This window comes from Pleurodeles waltl, chromosome 7, assembly GCF_031143425.1.
Source record: "Pleurodeles waltl isolate 20211129_DDA chromosome 7, aPleWal1.hap1.20221129, whole genome shotgun sequence".
In the NCBI taxonomy this organism is placed as follows: Eukaryota; Metazoa; Chordata; class Amphibia; order Caudata; family Salamandridae; genus Pleurodeles; species Pleurodeles waltl.
The window spans coordinates 1,074,622,574-1,074,645,637 of record NC_090446.1 but is presented as its reverse complement, the minus strand read 5'-3'; positions in this window follow the sequence as shown (position 1 = coordinate 1,074,645,637).

The following is a 23,064-nucleotide window of genomic DNA, read 5'->3' as shown; positions in this document are numbered from 1 at the left end:
CACACAATCAATACAATATAAAACACACACCCATATCACCCACAAACCCCTATGACCAAAAATTACAGAGGAAGGCGAGAGAGAGAGCACAGCAGAGACAACCCCACCACACAAAGGCACACAACACCATCACCCACACAACATCCACACACAAAACACCCCACACAACTACACATCACCACACTCATCACCACATACACCACCCCACACATCACCTACACCATCCCATGGCATGCCAAAGACACCCCAGGTTTTCGGAGGAGGAGCTCAGGGTCATGGTGGAGGAAATCGTATGGGTAGAGCCACAGCTATTTGGATCACAGGTGCAGCACACCTCCATAGCTAGGAAGATGGAGCTATGGCGAAGAATCGTGGACAGGGTCAACGCAGTGGGACAGCACCCAAGAAATCGGGAGGACATCAGGAAGAGGTGGAACGACCTACGGGGGAAGGTGTGTTCTGTGGTCTCCAGGCAAAACATTGCTGTTCAGCGGACTGGCGGCAGACCCCCACCTCCTCCCCCACAACTAACAACATGGGAGGAGCAGGTCTTGACCATTATGCATCCTGAGGACCTCGGAGGAGTCGGTGGAGGAATGGACAGTGGTAAGTCAAATCTTAACTATCATATCCCTCACCCTACCTGCATGCTATCACACACCCCCACCCTCACCCCCTCCCCTATCACTCCAACTCCGCACTAATGTACTAATAACACAAATCACTCATCCCAACACCAAGCCCTGCATGACACAACAAAGCATGGTCACACCTCACTAAAGCATGGCCACTTCACATACCCATAACACCCCCTAACCATCATCACACAAGCCCCCACACAGGAATGCTAGCACTGGGGTACACGCTCACCCACCCATTGCACACCATGACACACACAGATGCAATAATCATGCTTTTACACCCCTGCAGGACCACTACCCAACGTCACCAGACAGGAGGGTCCAGACGTCTCTACCCTACCCACAGAAGAGGCCCACAGTGATGACAGCAGCTCTGGCCAACTGGATCCAGATGACCAGCCCGGACCATCGTGGGCCTCGGGACAGTCGGTTCCCCTCACCCAGTCACAGCCCAACACTGACCTTCCACCCTCTGGAAAGACCAGTACAACACCCACCCAGCGGGCCCATACCTCCGTCCCCAGGACACGTCAATCAGCTGTGTGTCCACCACTACAGGGAACCCAGGATAACCCACCACCCCAACAACAACAGGGACCTGGGGGCAGTGGCAGTGGGCACACGGCCCAGGGGACGGAGGCACAGGAACACAGGGGAACTGGGAGGGCTGCTGTGCGACAGGGGGCGGACAGGCCAAGGGAACCCACTCTCCACGAGGCCTTCTCCTCCATCATGGTAGCATACCACCACTCACAGGAGACGATGGCTACGGTCCTGGCCAAGTTTCAGGAGACCCAGCGCCTGCAGGAGGAACAGTATTTGGGGTTCAGGGAGGAAGTCAGATCCATCAGCTCCGCCCTGGGCACCATCGTAGGGGTGCTGAAGGACATACAGAACACCATGAGGGACACCGTGGCACTCCAAGGGGCCCCTGACACTAGCATGGATGATGAACGGGCCACCACCTTCGCCGGCGCTAGTGGACAGGACGCCCCGATACAGGACCACCACACCAGCACCCCACACCCTGCAGATGGCGAACCACCCCACAAGTGGTTCCTGAGAGTTAGGAGCAGGACAGAGCACGATGGCAAGACCCCCGCCAAGAAATGAGACCACCCTGATTGTCATCCCACTGTCCCACTTTGGAACTGCCCCAGCTCCACTTCCTATGCCCATATGGGCAGTGCACCTGTGAGACTAATAGACTGGACTCTGCCATGGACATTCCTCCACCATCACCCTTCACCATTTTACCACCCCCCTCCAATATTTAGCATGTCAATAAATACCCTTGAAGCACAAAACAATCTGGAGTCAGTCTGTGATTCTGAAAATGTGTATTAGCTATGATAGTGACAAAATGTGTTTTCAAATATAATGTCAACATATCTATTTCACACATCACAAGTCCATGAAGGATGCAAGCAGATGACACACATTGGCAACCACTCCTGTGAAACCGTAATGGAAATGTACAACTCAATTACCAAATACTGCTTGAATTTGACAGACAGGATAAAGGTAGAAGTGTGAAAGTACTTGTAGTAGTCAAGAAAGTGTTCTCTGTATGACTGAGTCCCTGTTGTCAATGTCTTCTTCCTCTGCTTCCTCCTCATCACTGTCCACAGACTCCACAGCTGCCACAACATCGTCATCTGGACCATCCTCCTGCAGAAAAGGCACCTGGCGTCGCAAAGCAAGATTGTGAAGCATACAGCAGGCGATGATGATCTGGCACACCTTCCTTGGTGAGTAGAATAGGGAACCACCTGTCATATGGAGTCACCTGAACCTGGCCTTCAGGAGGCCGAAGGTGCGTTCGATCACCCTCCTAGTCCACCTATGGGCCTCATTGTAGCGTTCCTCTGCCCTTGTCCTCGGATTCCTCACTGGGGTCAATAGCCATGACAGGTTGGGGTAACCAGAGTCCCCTAATAGCCACACCCGGTGCCTCTGGAGTTGACCCATCACATAAGGGATGCTGCTATTCCACAGGATGTAGGCGTCATGCACTGAGCCAGGAAACATAGCATTTACCTGGGAGATGTACAGGTCTGCCAAACATACCATCTGTACATTCATGGAATGATAACTCTTCCGGTTCCTGTACACCTGTTCACTCCTGTGGGGGGGGACCAGAGCTTCATGGGTCCCATCAATGGCACCTATGATGTTAGGGGTATGTCCAAGGGGATAGTAGTCACCTTTAACTGTAGCCAAATCCTCCACCTGAGGGAAAACGATGTAGCTCCTCATGTGTTTCAGCAGGGCAGACAACACTCTGGAGAACACGTTGGAAAACATAGACTGGGACATCCCTGATGCCATGGCCACTGTTGTTTGAAAAGACCCACTTGCTAGGAAATGGAGCACTGATAGCACCTGCACTTGAGGGGGTATTCCTGTGGGATGGCGGATTGGTGAGATCAGGTCTGGCTCCAACTGGGTACACAGTTCCTGGGTTGTGGCACGGTCAAACCTGTAGGTGATGATTAAATGTCGCTCCTCCATTGTCAACAGGCCCACCAGCGGTCGGTACACCGGAGGATTCTGCCATCTCCTCACATGTCCCAGCTGACGGTGCCTAGGAAGGACAAAAGCGACCACAGAGTCAAGCAACTCAGAGGTATGTACCCACAGCCACACAGAACACAAAACATAATCCAAAAAGTTGTCTGTATGTGTGTTGAGTCCAGGCCTAGGTATGTGTGACGCAGTTGAAAATGAAGCCATGTGGGCCCCTGAAATGGCGGTTGCCTGACCTCTAAACTGGGACAATGGAATGTGAGGTAACTGCGCTGGCGTTATACACCGTCGCGGTAGGCAGTCGAAGACCGCTGCGCAATGCTGCATTGGTTAACATTGGACCCTATGGGTCCCAGGATCCAATGACGAAGTGCGCCGGCGGTGATGATACGCACCGCCGCGGACGTCACCGCAGCGGACGTGACCGCCATTTTCTATTTGTTCAATCACTCGATACCTGATCTTCCACAGGAGAGGACCTATACTGCAAGTGCTGCTGTGACCTCGGTCTGGAAGAGACAATGGCATGTGCGTCTGGGGAAAGGGCCCCTGCCTTCCCTGCACAGGAGTTGGAGAAGCTCGTGGACGGTGTCCTCCCCCAGTGCACGCTACTCTACGGTCCAGACCAACAGGTGAGTACATAGGGTGCAAGTTGTATGGGCTATGCCTGGGTGGAGATGGCTGGTTGTAAGAAGGAAGGGGGCAGCGTTATGCGAGCATGAAGGACTGTGCATGCATGTGCCACATGGCAAGGGGAGGGATGTGGGCCACACACTTAGACGGTGCAGTTGGTAATGACTTCTCTTCTTCCCCAGTACATGTCATGTAGGTCAGCGCAACCAGAAGAAGGATATTTGGCGTGCTATCAACAAAGGAGGAGGGACCGGGAGAGTTAGTGGTCCAGTGTACAGTCTCCCAACAATAATCACTAAACAAAGGTACACTGTTCCAATCGAAAAAGAAAAAGGAAGTGAAAATAAAAACAGGAGACCTGTGATCTCAGGAGCGAGAACCCTCAAGCATCACCCTGGATGACTAGTATCATCATCGGCAATTGCTCCTCACTAGGCCGGCACTGCAATGCCTAGTGGGCACCCCGAAGTGGGGGCTCTCAGCCGGATCTTTTATGATAGTGACTAGTAAGTTCGACTATGCGAAGTGTGGATGCTGTTAGTCATCATCAAAAAACAGAAAAAGAGGTTAAAATTGGTTCTTCATCCATAGAATACCATCATTTAATTTATCTGACATAAGGATGAGGACCAAGGTTAAAAACAGAAATTTGAAAGTTGAGTTGAGAATTATGCTCAAAAACCTTTGGCCGTCTCCGAGGGTAGGTCCACAAGAAGGACCGGGGTTCGAGAACCTAGTGTTACTCTGAGTCCCAGAGACGCACTACCCATGGCACCTGTTCTCAAGTAGGGGTTGGGTACCTGTACTAACCATTTAACTTAAGTAAGTAACCGGTTTCTATGTATCTTGATTTATGATACGCACTTAAAAGAGGTCTATTTATTGAGTTACGTAGGTCCTGATGAAGCCTCGATGGATCCGGATGGACCAATGGACGCGAAACATGTCGACCATAATATAGTTTTTTTTTAATTGTTTAAAACTCTCTATAACATTTATCCATTTTTTGAAAGGTTTTTGAGCATAATTCTCAACCCAACTTTCAAATACTAGTCATCCAGAGTGATGCTTGAGGGTTCTCGCTCCTGAGATCACAGATCTCCTGTTTTTATTTTCACTTCCTTTTTCTTTTTCTATTGGAACAGTGTACCTTGTTTAGTGAAGGATATTTGGCGTGCCATCGCCAAGGACGTCCGGACCCTGGGGGTCCACCAGAGACGGAGCACCGACTGCCGGAAGAGATGGGAGGACATTCGCCGCTGGAGCAAGAAGACGACGGAGGCTCAGCTGGGGATGGCCTCCCAACGTGGGAGGGGTGCCCGTCGAACCATGACCCCCCTGATGTTCCGGATCCTGGCGGTGGCCTACCCTGAGTTGGATGGGCGCTTGAGGGCATCACAGCAGACACAAGGGGGTGAGTATACTCTCATTCAGCTGACTTTGCGCGCAGTGGAGGGGTCTGGGTGGGGGAGGAGGGCTGTGGGTTTCCCTAGGCCAGGGCGAGTTCCGTAGGCTAGGCCCCTCCGTAATGCAGGCCATGTGGCACTCCACCCCACCTCTGTAGAATGCCAAGTACAGGTATACATGCCCCGTGTCATCTATGTGTGCAGATGTCCACCATAGCCATGTAGGCCATATCCCAGGAACTGCATGAGTAGAGCCCAACAGCGCGGCGTAGTGCAGGGGGCTGCTGTGTCTGTATTGTCCGCCAACGGTAGCAGTAAGCCATGCACTCAACCTGTCTTTCTTCCGTCATCCCCCCCCCTTTTTGTGCTCTCCCTGTTCTTTTGTGCATCAGCATCATCAGGCAGAGGTACAGTGGCACCGGAGCACGAGGGGGCTGCATCCCACATGGCCATGGAGGGCCACACCACGGACTCAGAATACTCCAGTGGGACGGAGGGCGAGGGGAGCTTCACGGCGGTCACCGGATCAGCAACCTGCGACACAGACTCGTCCTCCGATGGGAGCTCCCTTGTGGTGGTGGCAACATCTGTGCCCCCCACTTCTACAGGTACAGCTGCCACCCCCCCTACCAGCACCGCCCTCCCTGCAGCCCCTCAGCCTTCGCCCTGTGCCCGCTCACCCAGGAGGGTGGGCATCACCTTCGACCCAGGCACCTCAGCCCCTGCCCATGTCACCTCTGCTGCCCTCAGTGAGAAGGCCATTGACCTCCTCAGGTCACTCACTGTTGGGCAGTCTACCATTGTGAATGCCATCCAGGGTGTAGAAAGGGAGTTGCAACACACTAATGCATTCCTGGAGGGCATTCATTCTGGTCAGGCGGCCCATCATCAAACCCTGCAATCTCTGGCCTCAGCACTGATGGCAGCCATTGTCCCTGTGTCTAGCCTCCCACCTCCAACTTCCTCCACCCAGACCCAATCCCCTGTACCTCTGCCTATCCCAAGCACACCATCAGACCAGCCTGCACACACCTCAACACACAAGGGAAGCTCAGGCAAACATAGGCACCACACATCTCACAGGCACTCACACAAGCATCACCAACATACAGAAACAGCAACATCCACTGCCTCCACTGTGTCCCCCTCATCGTCGTCTCCCTCCTCCCTCCCATTGTCGTCTACACTCTCACCTGCATGCACTACCACTACAGCCACTAGGACTCGCACCAACACACCCACCACAACACCCCGCTCACCTGCACTCACCACCCCGACTACCATTTACACGTCCCCTGTGTCCTCTCCCAGTGTGTCTGTGACGCCCCCTCCCAAAGTACACAAACGTGGGCACACACACACCCAACATCAACCTACAACCACCTCCTCTTCCTCCACTCCCAGACCCCCTCCAGCTACCCGTCCCAGTGTTCGTCAGAAACGTTTCCTGAGCAACGTTGACCGCTTTCCCACCCCCCTCCAATTCATAGGTCCCGTACTAGCACCTCAGCCAAAAAATCTCCGGTACCAGTGGTGCCTGTTAGAGGTATGTGGAGTGCACCGGGCACCAGGGCAGCCAGTGTAACACGAAGCCAAAGCACAGCCAGTCCCCCCCGTGAAGCACCAGAAGTTGGACAGTGCCCGACGGGATAGGGGGAAGACTCCAGCCAGTGTAGAAGCCTAATTATCTAAGTATACAGCTGCAGTGCAGGGAGGAAGGAAATGGTGTAATACAATGGAAGAACCAAATTAACACAGAATGCTAGCAGCCTGCGTATGGCTATAGTTAACTATCTGAATGTTTTCGCGAGGTGCATTATCGGAGCCCGCAACAGAGGACAACAGAGGAAGAAATGCCCTTGGCATGCCACCGGAGACAGAGAAATAAAAAAATGTCATTACAAAAAGCTGGCTAAGGGGTACGGCAAATAGAAATATTAACCATAAATGCATAACCACTGTATGCAGGAAACATATTAACGAACACCCCAGTTAACTCCCTGTTTCGCAATATTTACACCGAAAACACAGTAGAGCAAACAGCGAGAGCAGGACCACGAAGCAGCAATAGATACTCACGACAGCTCCAGCCTCCGTCGCAGGAGGGGCCCTGTCCAATGCGTCAGCTGTCGCCCCAACCGAAACAGGAGCTGGGATGCAGGGAGTCATCCGCTGAACGAGACCGCATTCTCCACCAAATGTAAAAGCCTAATTATTCAGCACCCATTCAGGATACAAACGACCGTTAGCCAGCTCTTCTAGATAAACATAATGAATTTATTAGGGATAGAATAGAAAGACATGTACATGGAGGATGCTCTGTACTAGTGTACACTCGAGCAGCCTAATACAAGGAAGTAATACACAATCTTTTATAGTATTAAACCACAAACATAATTCAACGTCTTATTGGTTCTTTGGCTTTGACGTATGACTACTTCTCCATTATGGCTGAGGTCATTTTTCCTATCATACCATATATAGTAACAAAAAGCATAGAAAAGGATTTTACACAAGGTGGCCTACGTGCCTAATATCACATGGTCCATCTTGTGACAGAACTTGAGAACATCACGTACTCAGACTGGTACTTTCCAGAAGGGAGATTGCTTCAGCTAGCATGCAATGACGATGATATTTCATGATGTCTGTTCAGAGGGCAAGCCTTGCAACATAATGTGTTCCTAGCAGTAGCGAATTACATTTGTAGGCCTCTTTTCTTAATGATAGGCCTGTGCAGAGATTGTCATTGTGTATCACAGGGGCCACTAGGCATAGCATACCTAAGAACTGTAAAATGCGATTCCACACCAGCAAAGCCGCTCACAAGGGTCCCGGGGGGAGTGTCGAGTCAGCTGTGACTCCTCCCAAGGTGGGTAAGGGGCAGAAGAAAGCACCAAAGTCTGGGAAGAGCAGCACGGCGGAGAAGGCCGCCATCATCCCCGCTGCCCAGGAGGCCTCCGCCAGCCCGATCGTCAGTGGTCAGGAGACCACCGCCAGAGTCAGTGCCCAGGAGGGCACCGGCAGCCACAGCCCTACAGGGCAATGAGGGACAGCCATGACAAACACCGCTGCACAGGTCAGAGACAGCAAAGTGAAGCACCACTGAACAGGGCAAAGACCGCCATGGCAAGCACCGCTGAACAGGTCAGAAACTGCAAAGTCAAGCACCGCTGAACAGGGCAAAGACCGCTGAACAAGTCAAAGACTGCCATGGCAAGCACCGCTGAACAGGTCAGAAACTGCAAAGTCAAGCACCGCTGAACAGGGCAAAGACCGCCATGGCAAGCAACGCTGAACAGGTCAGAAACTGCAAAGTCAAGCACCGCTGAACAGGGCAATGACCGCCATGGCAAGCACCGCTAAACAGGTCAGAGACTGCAAAGTCAAGGACCGCTGAACAGGGCAAAGACCACTGAACAGGGCAAGCACCGCCAAGTCAAGCACCGGTAGCCCATGTAAGGGAGGGGCAGTGACAGAACTGGGACCATCACGGGGAGAGTGAGGCACTCTGGGCACCAGTCCCCCTCCAGAACCAGTGGAGAACAGCATCCACTCCGTCTGTCCTGCACAGGATGAAGCACTCTGGGTACCAGTCCCCCTCCAGAACCAGTGGAGAACAGCATCCACTACCTCTGTCCTTAACAGGATGAAGCACTCTGGGCACCAGTCCCCCTCCAGAACCAGTGGAGAACAGCATCCACTACCTCTGTCCTTAACAGGATGAAGCACTCTGGGTACCAGTCCCCCTCCAGAACCAGTGGAGACTGTCATCCACTTGCGAGACGGTGGCTTTGCGCTCCCCAGGATGGTACAGTGGGCAACCCACCCACTGTAGAGACTTGTGTGACTGTGGCTTTGCACTCCCCAGGATGGTACAGTGGGCAACCCACCCATTGTAGAGACTTGAGAGACTGTGGCTTTGCACTCCCCAGGATGGTACAGTGGGCAACCCACCCACTGTAGAGACTTGAGAGACTGTGGCTTTGCACTCCCCAGGATGGTACAGTGGGCAACCCACCCACTTTAGAGACTTGTGAGACTGTGGCTTTGCACTCCCCAGGATACATCAATGGGCATGGAGCCCCGTCGTGGATCTAGCGTGGTGCTGTCATCCGGCTGAGGTGCCCCCCCTTCCTTTCCCCCTGAGGTGCCTGTTGTATTTCGATCTGATGCCCCAGCAGTATTCTCTCCGTTTCTGGTCAGATATTGTGTGTGGGCCTCGCCCATGCATTTTGGGCCCAGTGGTCCATGGACATTGAATTGTGCATACCTGCACTTCTAATCGTGATGTATATTTTGTTGAATGTGTATATATATCTGTGTATATTAGCTTACTGTATTTTGCTACATTACAATGGTTGAACTAATTTCCTTTTGTCTTTGCATTCTTCCTGGGGGGTTGTTACTGTGATGTTTGCATATGCATTGGTGTGTGTGTTGTAGTGGGTGAGGGTCGGGGTGGGGGTGGGGGTGTTGCGTGTGGGTGTCCCTGACTTTTGCCTCCCCCCTCCCCTATGTCGTAGGTGCAGTACTCACCGTTGTCTTGAGCGCCGGCATTGCTGATGATCGTAGAGGAGCAGGAAGACTATCGCAGGGAGTATTTGGAGTTCCGGCTCCATGGTGCCCTCCTTCCTCGTGGAGTGTGTTGAGGTGAGCGTTTTCCCATTGAAATGCCTGTTTCCGCTGTGTTTTTATCCACTGTGAATCTTCCCTGGAAAAGGTGGCGGATTGGTAGGTCGTGATACTGTGGGCGGTACTTTGTCTCCCGTCTGTCTGTTGGCGGTGACCGCCGCGCTGCTTGTCTGTACCGCCGTGGCGGTCGGAGTGTTAAAGTGGCTGTCTTTGTTGGCGGTTTCCGCCATGGTCATAATTCCCTTTTTTTTTTCGCCGGCCTGTTTGCGGTCTTACCGCAGCTTAAACACCGTCCGCCAGGGTTGTAATGACCCCCTAAGTCCGAACTTAAAAAGTTGACCGGGACCTCCTGCGCAGTGTATCCGAAGAGGGCTCCAGGGACGTCGGATCAAGAATTAGGTTTGGCTCGGCTGGAGGATTTCCGTCTTGAAAAATCCGAAAGTAGAAATCTTCATCAAGGTTTCCTGCAATGCGTATCCGAGGAAGGACTCCAGGGAGGTTGGATCTGAATGGTGACTTCGTCCCGCTGAAGTAAATCTTCAAGAAAATGACTAAGGGGATCATTATGACCCTGGCAGTCCTGCCCCACCACGCTGCCAGTGGCAGCCAGGCCACCAACAGCATGGAGGTGCAGGACCACGAAATTATGACAACAATAGTGAACTGGCTGCCTTGCAGCCAGTTCACCACTTGTACCGTCAGGGGGGTAGGACTGCCTGGCCGAAGGTTGACCACATTCGACCCGACAGTCCACCTAACACTGCCCGCGGTATTTTGAGTATCCTTATCATCAGGGATTCCATGGTGGTAAGGATACTGATGACAGGAATATTCATTCCTGTCGCCAGTAAAGGACTCCCCAAAACCCCCTCCATGTCAGAGCCCCCCACCCCCTGAGACCATCAGAAGCCCCCCAAGCAGTGATGTCCCCTCCCCATCCCCATTCTGTACCTCACACCCCATCCCCATACTGTACCCCCACTCCTCATCCACTCATGCACACAGCATACTTGCATACATGCACTCACACACCACACATACATACATATACACACACATCCATGCTCACTCATTCACACATGGCCACAACACTCCTCCCACTCCCGCATGCACGCAGTCACACAGGCACACAGAAACTTGCACACACATGCCCACAGACATACCGCCCCACCCACTTCCATTGAACCACAGCCCCCATTTGCACACACAACACTCAACACCCTCCCTGCGGTCGATCACCTTAGCTGGTGGTCGCAGTCGTCATCCAAGAGGGAACGGGGTCCTTGGAGCTTGCTCCACTGCCAGTGCCCCACCAACACAACACCACTACACTGCTTACAGTGTTGTAATATGGCAGAAAGTGTTGTGGTGACATGGGGTGGCAGTGGAGCAACCTCCACTAGATGGCCGACCATTAGTATGGCTGCTCGCCCCTTCCCTGCCAAATAGTGGTGGAGAACAGCCAGCAGCCATAATATGGCGGTACGAAGACCGCCAACACAAGGGGCGTGTCTTCGTCAGTCTGAGAAAAAGACCGCCGAAGTCATAATGAGGGCCAAAGTCAGAAAGCAAATATTTGACCGAGGCCTCTCGCTTGCTGTGGCCGAACAGGGCTCCATCACGGTCGGCCTTAAACTTTGACTTTGCCCCGCTCCAGGTACGACCAGATGAACAGATTGGCGCCATTCGTTTCTATGTGCTAAAAAACAATAAGGCCCTCATTATGACATCGGCGGTAAATCCCATTTACCGCCAGGCTGACTGTTGCCAACATACCGCTGCCTTGGCGGATATCCGTTCACCATATTATGACACACACACACACACCAGTTCGTCACTATACAGCCACAGACACAACTCCGCCACACCAAAGGTCAGTGATAAACTGGCAGTATCAAAACCCACACCGTTAGGCCAACAGAATAACGCCCATCATATTATGACCCACGAATCACCACAGCGGACATTCAACCGCGGTAAACCATTGGCGGTACATATCCCTGCGCTCAAAATACACACACTCAAACAAAACAACACCACATTGGGCAATTCAAACTACACACACCTGACACCCATACACACACCACTATGAAACACACACCCACAGACATTTACGACTGCAATTAGTAGCCAACAGAGAGAAACAGCAAGAGCACACACTCAACCAGAGCCACATACCACCATTACCTACACACCACCCACGCACCTCACAGCACAGACCCCAGCACATCACCCTACACACCATCACCCACACCACTCACACTACACCCATGGTACCACAACAACAACCCAGATTCCCTGAGGAGGTGCTCAGGGTCATGGAGGAGGAAATCATCCAGGTAGAGCCACAGCTATTTGGAGCACAGGTGCAACAGATATCCACTGCAAGGAAGTTGGAGCTATGGCAGTGGATCGCAGACAGGGTCAACGCCGTGGGTCAGCACCCCAGAACAAGGGATGACATCAGGAAGAGGTGGAACTACCTATGGGGGATGGTGCGTTCTGTGGCAGGAAGACACCAACTAGCTGTACAGAGGACTGGCGGTGGACCCCACCTCCTCTCCAACAACTAACAACATGGGAGGAGCAAGTCTTGGCAATCAAGCATCTTGAGGGCCTGGCAACAGTAGGAGGAGGACTGGACTGTTGTAAGTCAACTCTATACTACTACAACTCCCCCTACCTGCATGCTATCACATACCCCCACCAAACCCTCACTCCCATCACTCCACCACCTCCCACACACCCTACCATCACAACCCTCTCATCCCAAGACCAGCATGCACCACCAATGCATGGACACCACTCACAGATCTGCATGGACACCTATCACTAAAGCATGCACACTGGAGAATCACCTAGCCCACCACATAACAACTAACACAAGGAAAAACTGCCAGGTCAATGACAACTGTAGAGGGCAAGCCACCCATGCTCAATATGTCACACACAGAAATAATAACACTGCATGTACATTCCCACAGGTATCCCAGCCAATGTCACTGGAGAAGAGGTGCCAGCAACATCCAGTCCCCCCGCAGAAGAAGCCCACAGTGATGACAGAGACTTGGCTCGTCTGGATCTGGATGACCAACCTGCCCCAACAGGGACCTCCGGACAGTCAGTTACCTAGGCACAGTCACACACCACCACAGAGCCTCCCCCTCAGGAAACATCACCACAATACCCACCCAGCGTGCCCATACCTCTGTCCCCAAGACATGTCAGTCAGCAGTGTGTCCACCACTACAGGGACCCCAGCGCACCCCCATACCAAAGACAATCATGGACCTGGGGTCAGTGGCAGTGGGCACACAGTTCAGGGGACAGAGTCACAGGACAGCAGGGAAGCTGGGAGGACTACTGTGTGACAGGAGGAGGACAGGACCAAGGAACCAACTCTTCAGGAGGCACTCACCACGATCCTGGGAGCATACCAACTTTCTCTGGATATGCTGGGCCAGATCATGGACAAGTTGCAGGAGAAGATGTGGCTGCAGGAGGGACAGTACAAGGGCATCAGGGAGGACTTGAAGTCCATTAACACCACCCTGGTCTCCATTGCAGGGGTGCTGGCAGACATGGCAACCACTATGAGGGAGGCAGTGTCACACCAGCAGGCCCCTGCCACTAGCCAAACATCTGAACAGCCCTCCACCTCTGCTGCTGCTAGTGGACAGGAGGCCCGCCACAGGACCAACAGGCCACTAGCACCCCTCCCCCTGCAGAAGGAGAACCACCCAGCAAACGTTCCCTGAGATCCAGGCAGAAGCCAGAAACTATTGCCAAGACCCATGCCAGGAAATAAGACTCTCCTGAATGTCACCCATGTGTCCCACTCTGTCACCCTGTCCACCTTGAACTGCCATTGCTCCACTTCCTATGTCCCCTTGGACAATGCACCTGTGCTACCAATAGACTGGACTCCACCTTGGACTTTCCTCCATCATCACTCCAGCCCATTGCACTACCCCCTTTTCTTCATAGCTCTTATATAAACACCCTTTGAAAAAATACAAGTATGGAGTATGTCGAATGATTTATGTATGTATTCGTTTAACAAGGTTTAAACATTGCAATTCAACTGTACAGTAATTAATTTGTAGGAAAGACCTTTAGTTGGCTGCAGTGAACACACCAGGAGTGATAGTGGGGCATCAACATCTGCAAAAAGAGTTGCCAAAGGGTATAGTGAGTGGGCATAGAAGTGGGAATTCACAGCCTGCCAGTGACAATGTCAAACACAAAACTGTCAATGAAATGTGAAGTTACAATGTCTTACCTGTGTGTCATTGGAAGTATTGACATATCACTGCAGTTCTGTTCTCCTCATTCTCATCTTCTGCCTCCTCATCTTTACTGTCCACAGGGTCCACTGCTGCCACACGGCCATCTCCAGCCTCCTCCTCCTGCAGAAAAGGCACATGGCGTCTCAATGCAAGGTTGTGCAACATGCAGCATGCCATGATTATATGGCAGACTTTCTTGGGTGAGTAGCACAAGGATCCACCTGTTAGATGGAAGCACCGAAACCTTGCCTTCAGGAGGCCGAAGGTTCATTCTATTATCCTTCTTGTTCGCCCATGTGCCTCATTGTAACATTCCTCTGCCCTTGTCCTGGGATTCCTCACAGGGGTCAGTAACCATGAGAGGTTGGGGTAACCAGAGTCACCTGCAAATTCCGAGGGACAACTGTTAGCCACACACTATGCCATATGGCCGACACCATACCCATACACCAACATATACTGAGTGTGAACCAGGGCTCACCTATTAGCCACACTCTGTGCCTCTGAAGTTGGGCCATCACATTTGTGATGCTGCTATTCCTCAGGATAAAAGCATCATGCACCGAGCCTGGATACTTAACATTGACATGGGAGATGTACTTATCCGCCAAACACACCATCTGCACATTCATCGAGTGAAAACTTTTATGATTTCTGAAGACCTGTTCATTCTGGCGTGGGGAAGAGAAATGCAATAAGTGTTCCATCAATCGCCCCAATGATGTGGGGATATGTCCCATTGCATAGAAGTCAGCCTTTACTGCGGCCAAATCCTCAACTTGGGGGAAGACAATGTAGCTGCACATGTGTTTAATGAGGGCAGACAACACTCTGGTCAGCACTATTGAGAAGATTGGCTGTGACATTCCTGCTGCCAAGCCCACTGTCACTTGAAAGAACCAGTTGCCAAGAAATGGAGCACAGATAGCAGTTGCACAAGAGGGGGGATCCCAGTGGGTTGACGGACAGCAGATATCAGGTTAGGCTCCAATTGGGCACATAGCTCTGTGATTTTGGCCCTGTCAAATCTGTAGGTGAGTATAATGTGCCTGTCCTCCATTTTTGCCAAGTCCAACTGGGGTCTGTACACAGGGGATTTCTCCATCTCCTATTCATCCTCAGCGGTTGCAATCTATGGGGCAAAAGAGTGAGGAGCCGGTCATAATCTGTACATTGTAGCCACTACAGTTCAATGCATTATGTGATTTATTATTGTATTACTGGCCTATGTCTGGAATGTACAGTTGTGATCTGTGACGCAGTTAGGATCCATGGTCTACACCCCCATTGAATTGGTGTCTGCCTGTCCTGTATAGAGGGACAGGTGTAAGTGAGGTAATTCCGCTGACATTGTGCGCCGTTGCGGGATGCAGCCGGGAACCGCTGTGCAACTCCTCATTGGTTATAATTGGGCCCTATTGGTTACAGTGACCAATGGTGATGTATGTCGGTGGTGCAGCAACAAGGGGGTGCGTTCAGTACCCATCATTACTACTTACGTCTGGTGGAGTGGTATCCGGGTGCTGGATGTGTGCCTATTGGTGCCCCTAGGCCAGGGCTGACATTGCAGTGTAGGTCCCATGTTGGGCAGGGTTTTGATGTGATATTCCTCCAAACTAGCTAGCAGGCATCCACTACTGGTCAGGGGGGTGTGGGTCCCAGGTATGCTGCAGTGGGCGGGATGTGCCCCTCCCCAATGCAAGGTGACTAGCATTCTTACTGGTAGTGCCATGCATAGTACATATGGCTGTTCCCTGGGTGTGCGGGTGCTGTGTACGCCAGCTGTAGTGTTGATGCAGCTATTGACCAAGTGTATCCTTTTTCTCTCTCCCCCCCTTTCTTGCTTTGTCATCCTGTCCTTATGTGCATTAGCATCATCTGGCGGAGGAGCTGATGCACCTGCGTCGGGGGGATCTGCATCATACAGGACCCAGGAGGCAGAGTCCACCGACGGTGAGGGCACCAGTGGGACGGAGTTCGAGGGGAGTACCACGGCTGGAGGGGACAGTTAGGATACGGATACCTCCTCCGATGGAAGCTCCCTGGTGGTTGCAAACACCTCTGTGCCCACCCCATATACAGGTACAGTTGCTACCCCATACCAGTGCCGCCTTCCCAGCAGCCCCTCAGCAAGTAGCCCGTGTCAGCTCACCCAGGAGGGTGTGCATCTTCTTCGCCCCAGGAACCTCAGGCCCTGCCCCAGTTAGGCCTGCTGCCTGGAGTGAGGAGTCTATTGACCTCCTGCAATCCATCGCTGTTGGGCAGTCAACCATTGTGAATGCTATCCAGGGGCTGGCATTCACACTGGCTTGGCGGCCCAACAGTGATCAATCCAGGCTCTGGGCTCCTCTCTGATGACAGCTATTGTCCCTGTTTCTCCCCTCCCCACTCCAACTTCCTCTTCCCAATCCCATTCCCCTCAACCCCAACCTATCCCAAGCACACAGGCAGATGAACATGCACACAGGACAACACACAGGAGTGGCACAGGCAAACACAAGCACCACACTTCATCCCACAGGCACTCACAAACACCATCCAGATGCAGACATACCAACATCCACTGCCTCCACTGTGTCCCCCTCCTCCTCCACCTCCCTCTCAGTTGCGCCTACACTCCTGCATGCACTACAGTCTTATCCACTACCACCATCACCAGCACACCTATCAGAACATACACCTCGCTGGCAGTCACCACCCAAACATCCATGCACATGTCCCCTGTGTCCACTCCCACTGTGTCTGTGCCCCCCCAAGGTACACAAATGCAAGCACTCAGACACCCAACAACCATCCACCTCACAACAGCATCCAGCCCATGCACTTGCACCCAAACACAACAGACAGACACCTCCTACTACCAGTCCCTCTCCCTCCACTCCCAGACCTTCTCCCTCTTCCAGCCCTAATGTCCCTAAGAAGCTTTACCTCTCCACCATTGATCTCTTCCCTACCCCTCCCCCTTCCTTCACGTCTGGCCAGGATGTGTGGAACCCAGGCAGGCACCTCCGCCACCCAGTCCATGGGCCCAGTAGTGTCCACAGCAACTCGTGGTGGGAAGGGATCCCGGGCAACAGGCAGCCACACAGAAAGAGTGTCTCCCCTAAGTGCTGCCAGGACGGTAAAGGTGCCACCACCAGCTGCTACTGTGAAGGTAAAGGTGCAACCCCCAGCTGCTGCTGTGAGGATCAACGAGCCACGCCCAGCTGCTGCCAAGAGGAGCAAGGAGCCATCCCCAGCTGCTGTGAGGAAGGGCAAGGGGTCTGCACCCACAGGCAGAAAGGACAAGGGACCTGGTGCTGGGACTCAGTCTAAGCCCCCACCACGAACTATGGTGGTGCAGCTGTCCAAGGCTGCAGGGGATGGGTAGGAGCTTCGCCCCACAACCACCACCAGCAGCACCAGCACCACCAGCAGCAGTGGGTAGCCATCTGAGGCTGCAGGGGATTGGCAGAGCTTCCCCCCACAACCACTACCAGCAGCAGCACCAGCAGCAGTGGGCAGCCATCCGAGGCTGCATGGGATAGGCAGGACCTTCCCCCCCACAACCACCACCAGCATTGGGCAGCACAAGCACCACCACCAGCATTGGGCAGCCGTCTGAGGCTGCAGGGGATGGGCAGGAGCTTCACCCCACACCCACCACCAGCAGCAGCACCAGCACCACCACCAGCATTGGGCAGCTGTTCCAGGCTGCAGGGGATGGGCAGGAGCTTCCCCCTACAACCACCACCAGCAGCAGCACCAGCAGCAGTGGGCAGCCATCCGAGGCTGCAGGGGATGGGCAGGAGCTTACCCCACAACCACCGGCAGCAGCAGCACCAGCAACACCACCATCAGTGGGCAGCCGTCTGAGGCTGCAGAGGATGGAAAGGAGTTTCACCCACAACCAGCAGCAACATCACCATCACCGCCACTGAGCAGCTGTCACTGCCAGCGGACAGTGTGTAGTCCTGCGGGGTTGACACCCACCTGAGAGACTGTGACCTTGCACTCCCCAGACCTGCATCACAGGGCATGATGCCCCTCCAGAACCAGTGAAGAAGCCATCCAGTCACCCCATCGTCCCCAGGATGAAGAGCACAGGGCACGATGCCCCCTCCAGAACCAGTGGAGAAGCCATCCACTCACCCCATCCTCCCCATTATCAGAAGCACAGGGCACGATGCCCCCCGCCAGAACCAGTGGGTAAGACACCCACTCACCCCATCCTCCCTAGGATGAAGAGCACAGGGCACGATGCCCCCTCCAGAACCAGTGGGTAAGACAACCGCCTACCCCAGCTTCCCCAGGATGAAGAGCACAGAGCAAAAAGCCCCCTCCAGAACCAGTGGGTAAGACACCCTTCTACCCCAGCCTCCCCATTATCAAGCACAGGGCATGTTGCCCCCTCCAGAGCCAGTGGGCAAGTCACCCACTTGAGAGAATGTGGCCTTGCACTCTCCAGGACCAAGCACAGGGCATGTTGCCCCCTCCAGAGCATGTGGGCAAGTCACCCACTCGAGAGACTGTGGCCTTGCACTCCCCAGGACAAAGTGCACAGGGCATGTTGCCCCCTCCAGGACCAGTGGTGTTGTCCCATCTGCCAGCTGAGGTGCCCCCCATTTCCCGCCCCCCTGAGGTTCCTGCCTATTTTCAAAATGATGCCCCTGCAGTGGTCTCTCTGTGTTGGTGCAGGAGACAAGGTGGGCCTTGGACTTTGTGACGTGGCCCACGAACATTGAGGACTGGCCATTGTCCCTTGATTTGTAAATATGTATATACTTTTAGATTGGATGCACCTATTACTACTTTATTTATCTTATTACAATCACTTTTGTCTATTCGTGTTGTCCTTGAATTATTCCTGAAGGGTACGGGGTGCATATGTTTTATTACTGCATCTGCTTGTGTGTATGGTGTTGGGGGTGGGGATGTTGTGTGTTGTGTGTCACTCTCTTTATCCTCCCCTGTGTGCTATGCGGCTGTACTCACCGTGGTCGTCTCCGATGTTGTTGGTGATCGTGGTGGACCAGGACATAGAACAGCATTGGGACGCAGTTTAGCGTCAAAAAAATTAGCGCCGTCTAACGCCATTCTGAAGCGCCATGCGGGTGCCGTATTTATAGAATGGCGTTAGCCGGCGTTAACTGACCGGCGCTGCCTGGTGTGCGTGGAAAAAAAACACGTACACCAGGCAGCGCCGGCGTAGGGGAAAATGGCGTATGGGCGTCTCAAAATGGGGCAAGTCAGGTTGAGTCCAAAAAATCGCCTTAACCTGATTTGCTCCATTTTTTTACGACGCCCATCCCCCATTAACATGACTCCTGTCTTAGCAAAGACAGGAGTCATGCCCCCTTGCCCAATGGCCATGCCCAGGGGACTTCTGTCCCCTGGGCATGGTCATTGGGCATAGTGGCATGTACGGGGGCACAAATCAGGCCCCCCTATGCCACAAAAAAAAATAAAAAAAATACTTACCTGAACTTACCTTAATGTACCTTAATGTCCCTGGGGTGGGTCCCTCCATCCTTTGGTGTCCTCCTGGGGTGGGCAAGGGTGGCAGGGGGTGTCCCTGGGGGCAGCGCAGGGCACCTCTGGGCTCATTCTGAGCCCACAGGTCCCTTAACGCCTGCCCTGACCCAGGCGTTAAAATCCGGCGCAAATGCGGGTTTTTTTGCCCCGCCCACTCCCGGGCGTGATTTTTGCCCGGGAGTATAAATACCACACACATCATTAACGCAAGGAAGGTGTTCACGCAAAAAAAATGACGCTAACTCCATGGACTTTGGCGGCAGACGCGTCTAACGCCAAAGTATAAATATGGAGTTCGTTTTGCGTCGAAATTGCGTAAAAAAAAACGACGCAATTTCGGGGTAAACGGAGTATAAATATGCCCCCTTGTATTTAGTAACTATTCTGAACATTTCGCGGAATCCATTTTGTATTCATGGCAGCCATTTTCTCTGTCACATGCTGCCATGTGCTCACCATGGGCTCTGTCCTACCTTTCTGTTAACTACTCTTGAAAATCTGCCTAGTGACAAGTTATATTTAGCATCTCCCACTTTCGCACATGCTCAGTAAGGTCTGCAGCTGTTAGTTCTTGAAAACTGTTAGCTCCTCCTACCTGTCGACTGTGCATTTCCACATGACCTTACATGTATGCAAGTCTTGCTTCTATAATTGTACCACCTCCTTTTAGCCCCTGCGTGGGTATAAAAGGACCATGCTCTCTCAGTTCAGTGTGCTACTTTAAACATTACCGAAGGGTGCTGTTTGAACTGTAGTACCACCTCATGAGGTTAATAAACTTTGTCTTTTATTTCAGTTTCTGTGCCAACTTCTTCCTACATGGTCTGAGGACTTTGTGCAGAGAAAGGTGAACCCCTTGCACTAGTAAGCCTTGCTGAGGCTTACTTCTACAAATTGGCACCTGAACAGGGCGTCATCAGCGAATCGGACGCCCAACAGGTTGGTCGCGACGAAGGATTGGGATCTCGCTGCGGACGATCAATGCCTGAGGAGACCTGAGTCTTGGCAACCACGGCGTTTTTTCCTTCTTTCTGATTTGACCATCCAGGTGGCGCCGGTCCTCGACTGATATCCTTTTTGTTCATTCGTCATGCAGTGACCATTTGTTCGATTTTAGAACTTGGCAGTTGGAACCTGGACACCCTGTGATTGGTAAGAGCCGTTTTACGACACTTGCTGTGGGTTTTGATGCCTTTGTTTGGTAATGTACTTTAGCACTACTTACTGTGGCTCTCGTGTTTTGGGTGACTAGTCAATTTGTGTCCTTTGAATTGATATATAAATTGCAATTTATACAGGCAGGTAATGAGGAGAATTTTCTCCAATTTAATTTTGATTTGAACGGCACCTTAAGTGCTACTTTGATTATAATATTGCATATTCTGCACTATTTTTTGGCATGCCTGTTTTTAGCGCACTTCGTAGGATATGTTGCTTTTGTAATGGTACCAATTTGAGACTAGAAGAATCGCAACCGGCACCCCCAGAGGGGACGCCAAATAGAGATATGTATGTTAAACATGGTCTTTCTTCTATAATGTACAGCACATTATGGAATAAATACACTTGTGCGGATCCTGAGTTACGTTGGCCTATGCATGGGTCATTTGATTTGCGAAAGATTGAGTATGTGGAACAATGTATGTGTAAGCGAAAGTCTAGGCAAGATATGTTTGACTGTGTACGAATGTGGGAGAAAGAAGTGCGTGGACGAGTGAAGCGTGAGCAAGCCGTGCATGAGAAAGAGCAGCGGAAGAATGTATATGTGAAAGCATTGGAAATGAGAAAGAAAGAAATAAATGACTTAAAGGAGTTAGAAGAGAAAGAACGTAAATTGCAGGCAACTGGCCAATACACCGTTAGGTAACCTCTCTATCTTATCCTTAATAAACCACATGATGATTTTTTGTTACTAGATCGCCCTCCACCTCCGTATGTTGTTCCTTCTGCCCCTCATGAGTTAGCTAAGGTCTCCAGTTTGGAGCAACAGAAGATGCAAGACAGTCGCTCTATGTTGCCTGCTGACCGTGCGTCTGAGCTTAGATCTATTGCTCGTAAAACAATTTGTAGCGTTGTCTCTGCTTCTGAACTTCTAGACAACATGAAAGGGTGGACGGAAAAGGAACAGCTGTATTTTACTGAGGCATTTGGCTCAGAAGTTATTGAACTATATCGGAAATATTCTGATGAGTTAGAGCCCAATGATGTAGCAGCTGATCATAAGCAAATGCGTGATGGTCTTTTTGTTTTCTCCCAGGTGGCTGATGCAATCAGGCGTTTGGTGAAATTATGTGTTACGGCAGTCCGTTTGCAAGAGGAGAAAAGGGCTGTGGACGTAGTTGCACGGACATCTAAGACCGGTGGGGTGCAAGCTTCCATCTTCAGAGCAGATAAGACTATGATAGTTCACGCGAAACCAATGCGGGAGGCCGCGTCTTTGTATGTTCCTACTAAAGGATTGGGTACAAGTGATGATAAAACTTCTGTTGATGCTAAGGGTTATTTTATTTATAATTGGGTGAATACTCCTTGGAATAGGGCAGATGTAATGGCATTTAAAACAGCATTACCTGACCCACGGAATAATCCAGCTGCCTTTTATGAGGAAGTTGAGGGAGCAATTAGTTCTTGTACTATGACTTTGGCTGACATTGATTTATTTTTTGGATTGATATTACATGCCAGATATGTGGAGAACTGTTCGTAAAATTGATGATCATGCAGTTTTTGGGGCGTCATGGAAAGAATTAGAACAGATGGACGGGGATAGGGAACCTGCGAAAAAGCAGCATATCAGTTGATTCTAGAACTTCCTGCAGCCATATTAGTTAAGTTAAAAACGATTATTCCCCCTAAAAGATAGATTGGACTGTTTTAGCGTCTTGTAAGCAAAAGGCAGATGAATCGGGCTCTGATTTCTTTACACGCTTTGAAGAAGCATTTCATGATTTTAGCGGTCAGTTATTGTCAGATGATATGGGCAGACATTTGTTTGTTGATAAATATGTCGCAAATCTGTTACCAGGAATAGCTGGTCGTCTAAAAGCTAGCGAAAGTTCATGGACTACCTCTACTCCAGTTTCTCTTTTGACTATGGCTCTGTATTATGAACGTCAGGAATTAGAAGCAAAAGGTAGCAAGGATAAAAAGATTAAAGAATTAAAGACGAAGGGTATGTTGGCTCAAGCTTATGGTCCGCCTTTTAGAGGTAGTGATAGAGGTGGACGTGGATCTTATGGTTCTTCTTACACTCGTTCAAATTTGTCTGTTGATCAGTGTGCGTATTGTAAGAAATTTGGGCATTGGGCTGCCGATTGTCCAGCACTACGTGTTCAGCAGTGTTCATGTGGTCGGGGACAAATGAGAAATCGCTCAGGATATTCAGGACCTAGAAGAAGCATGAATGATCATGCTAGG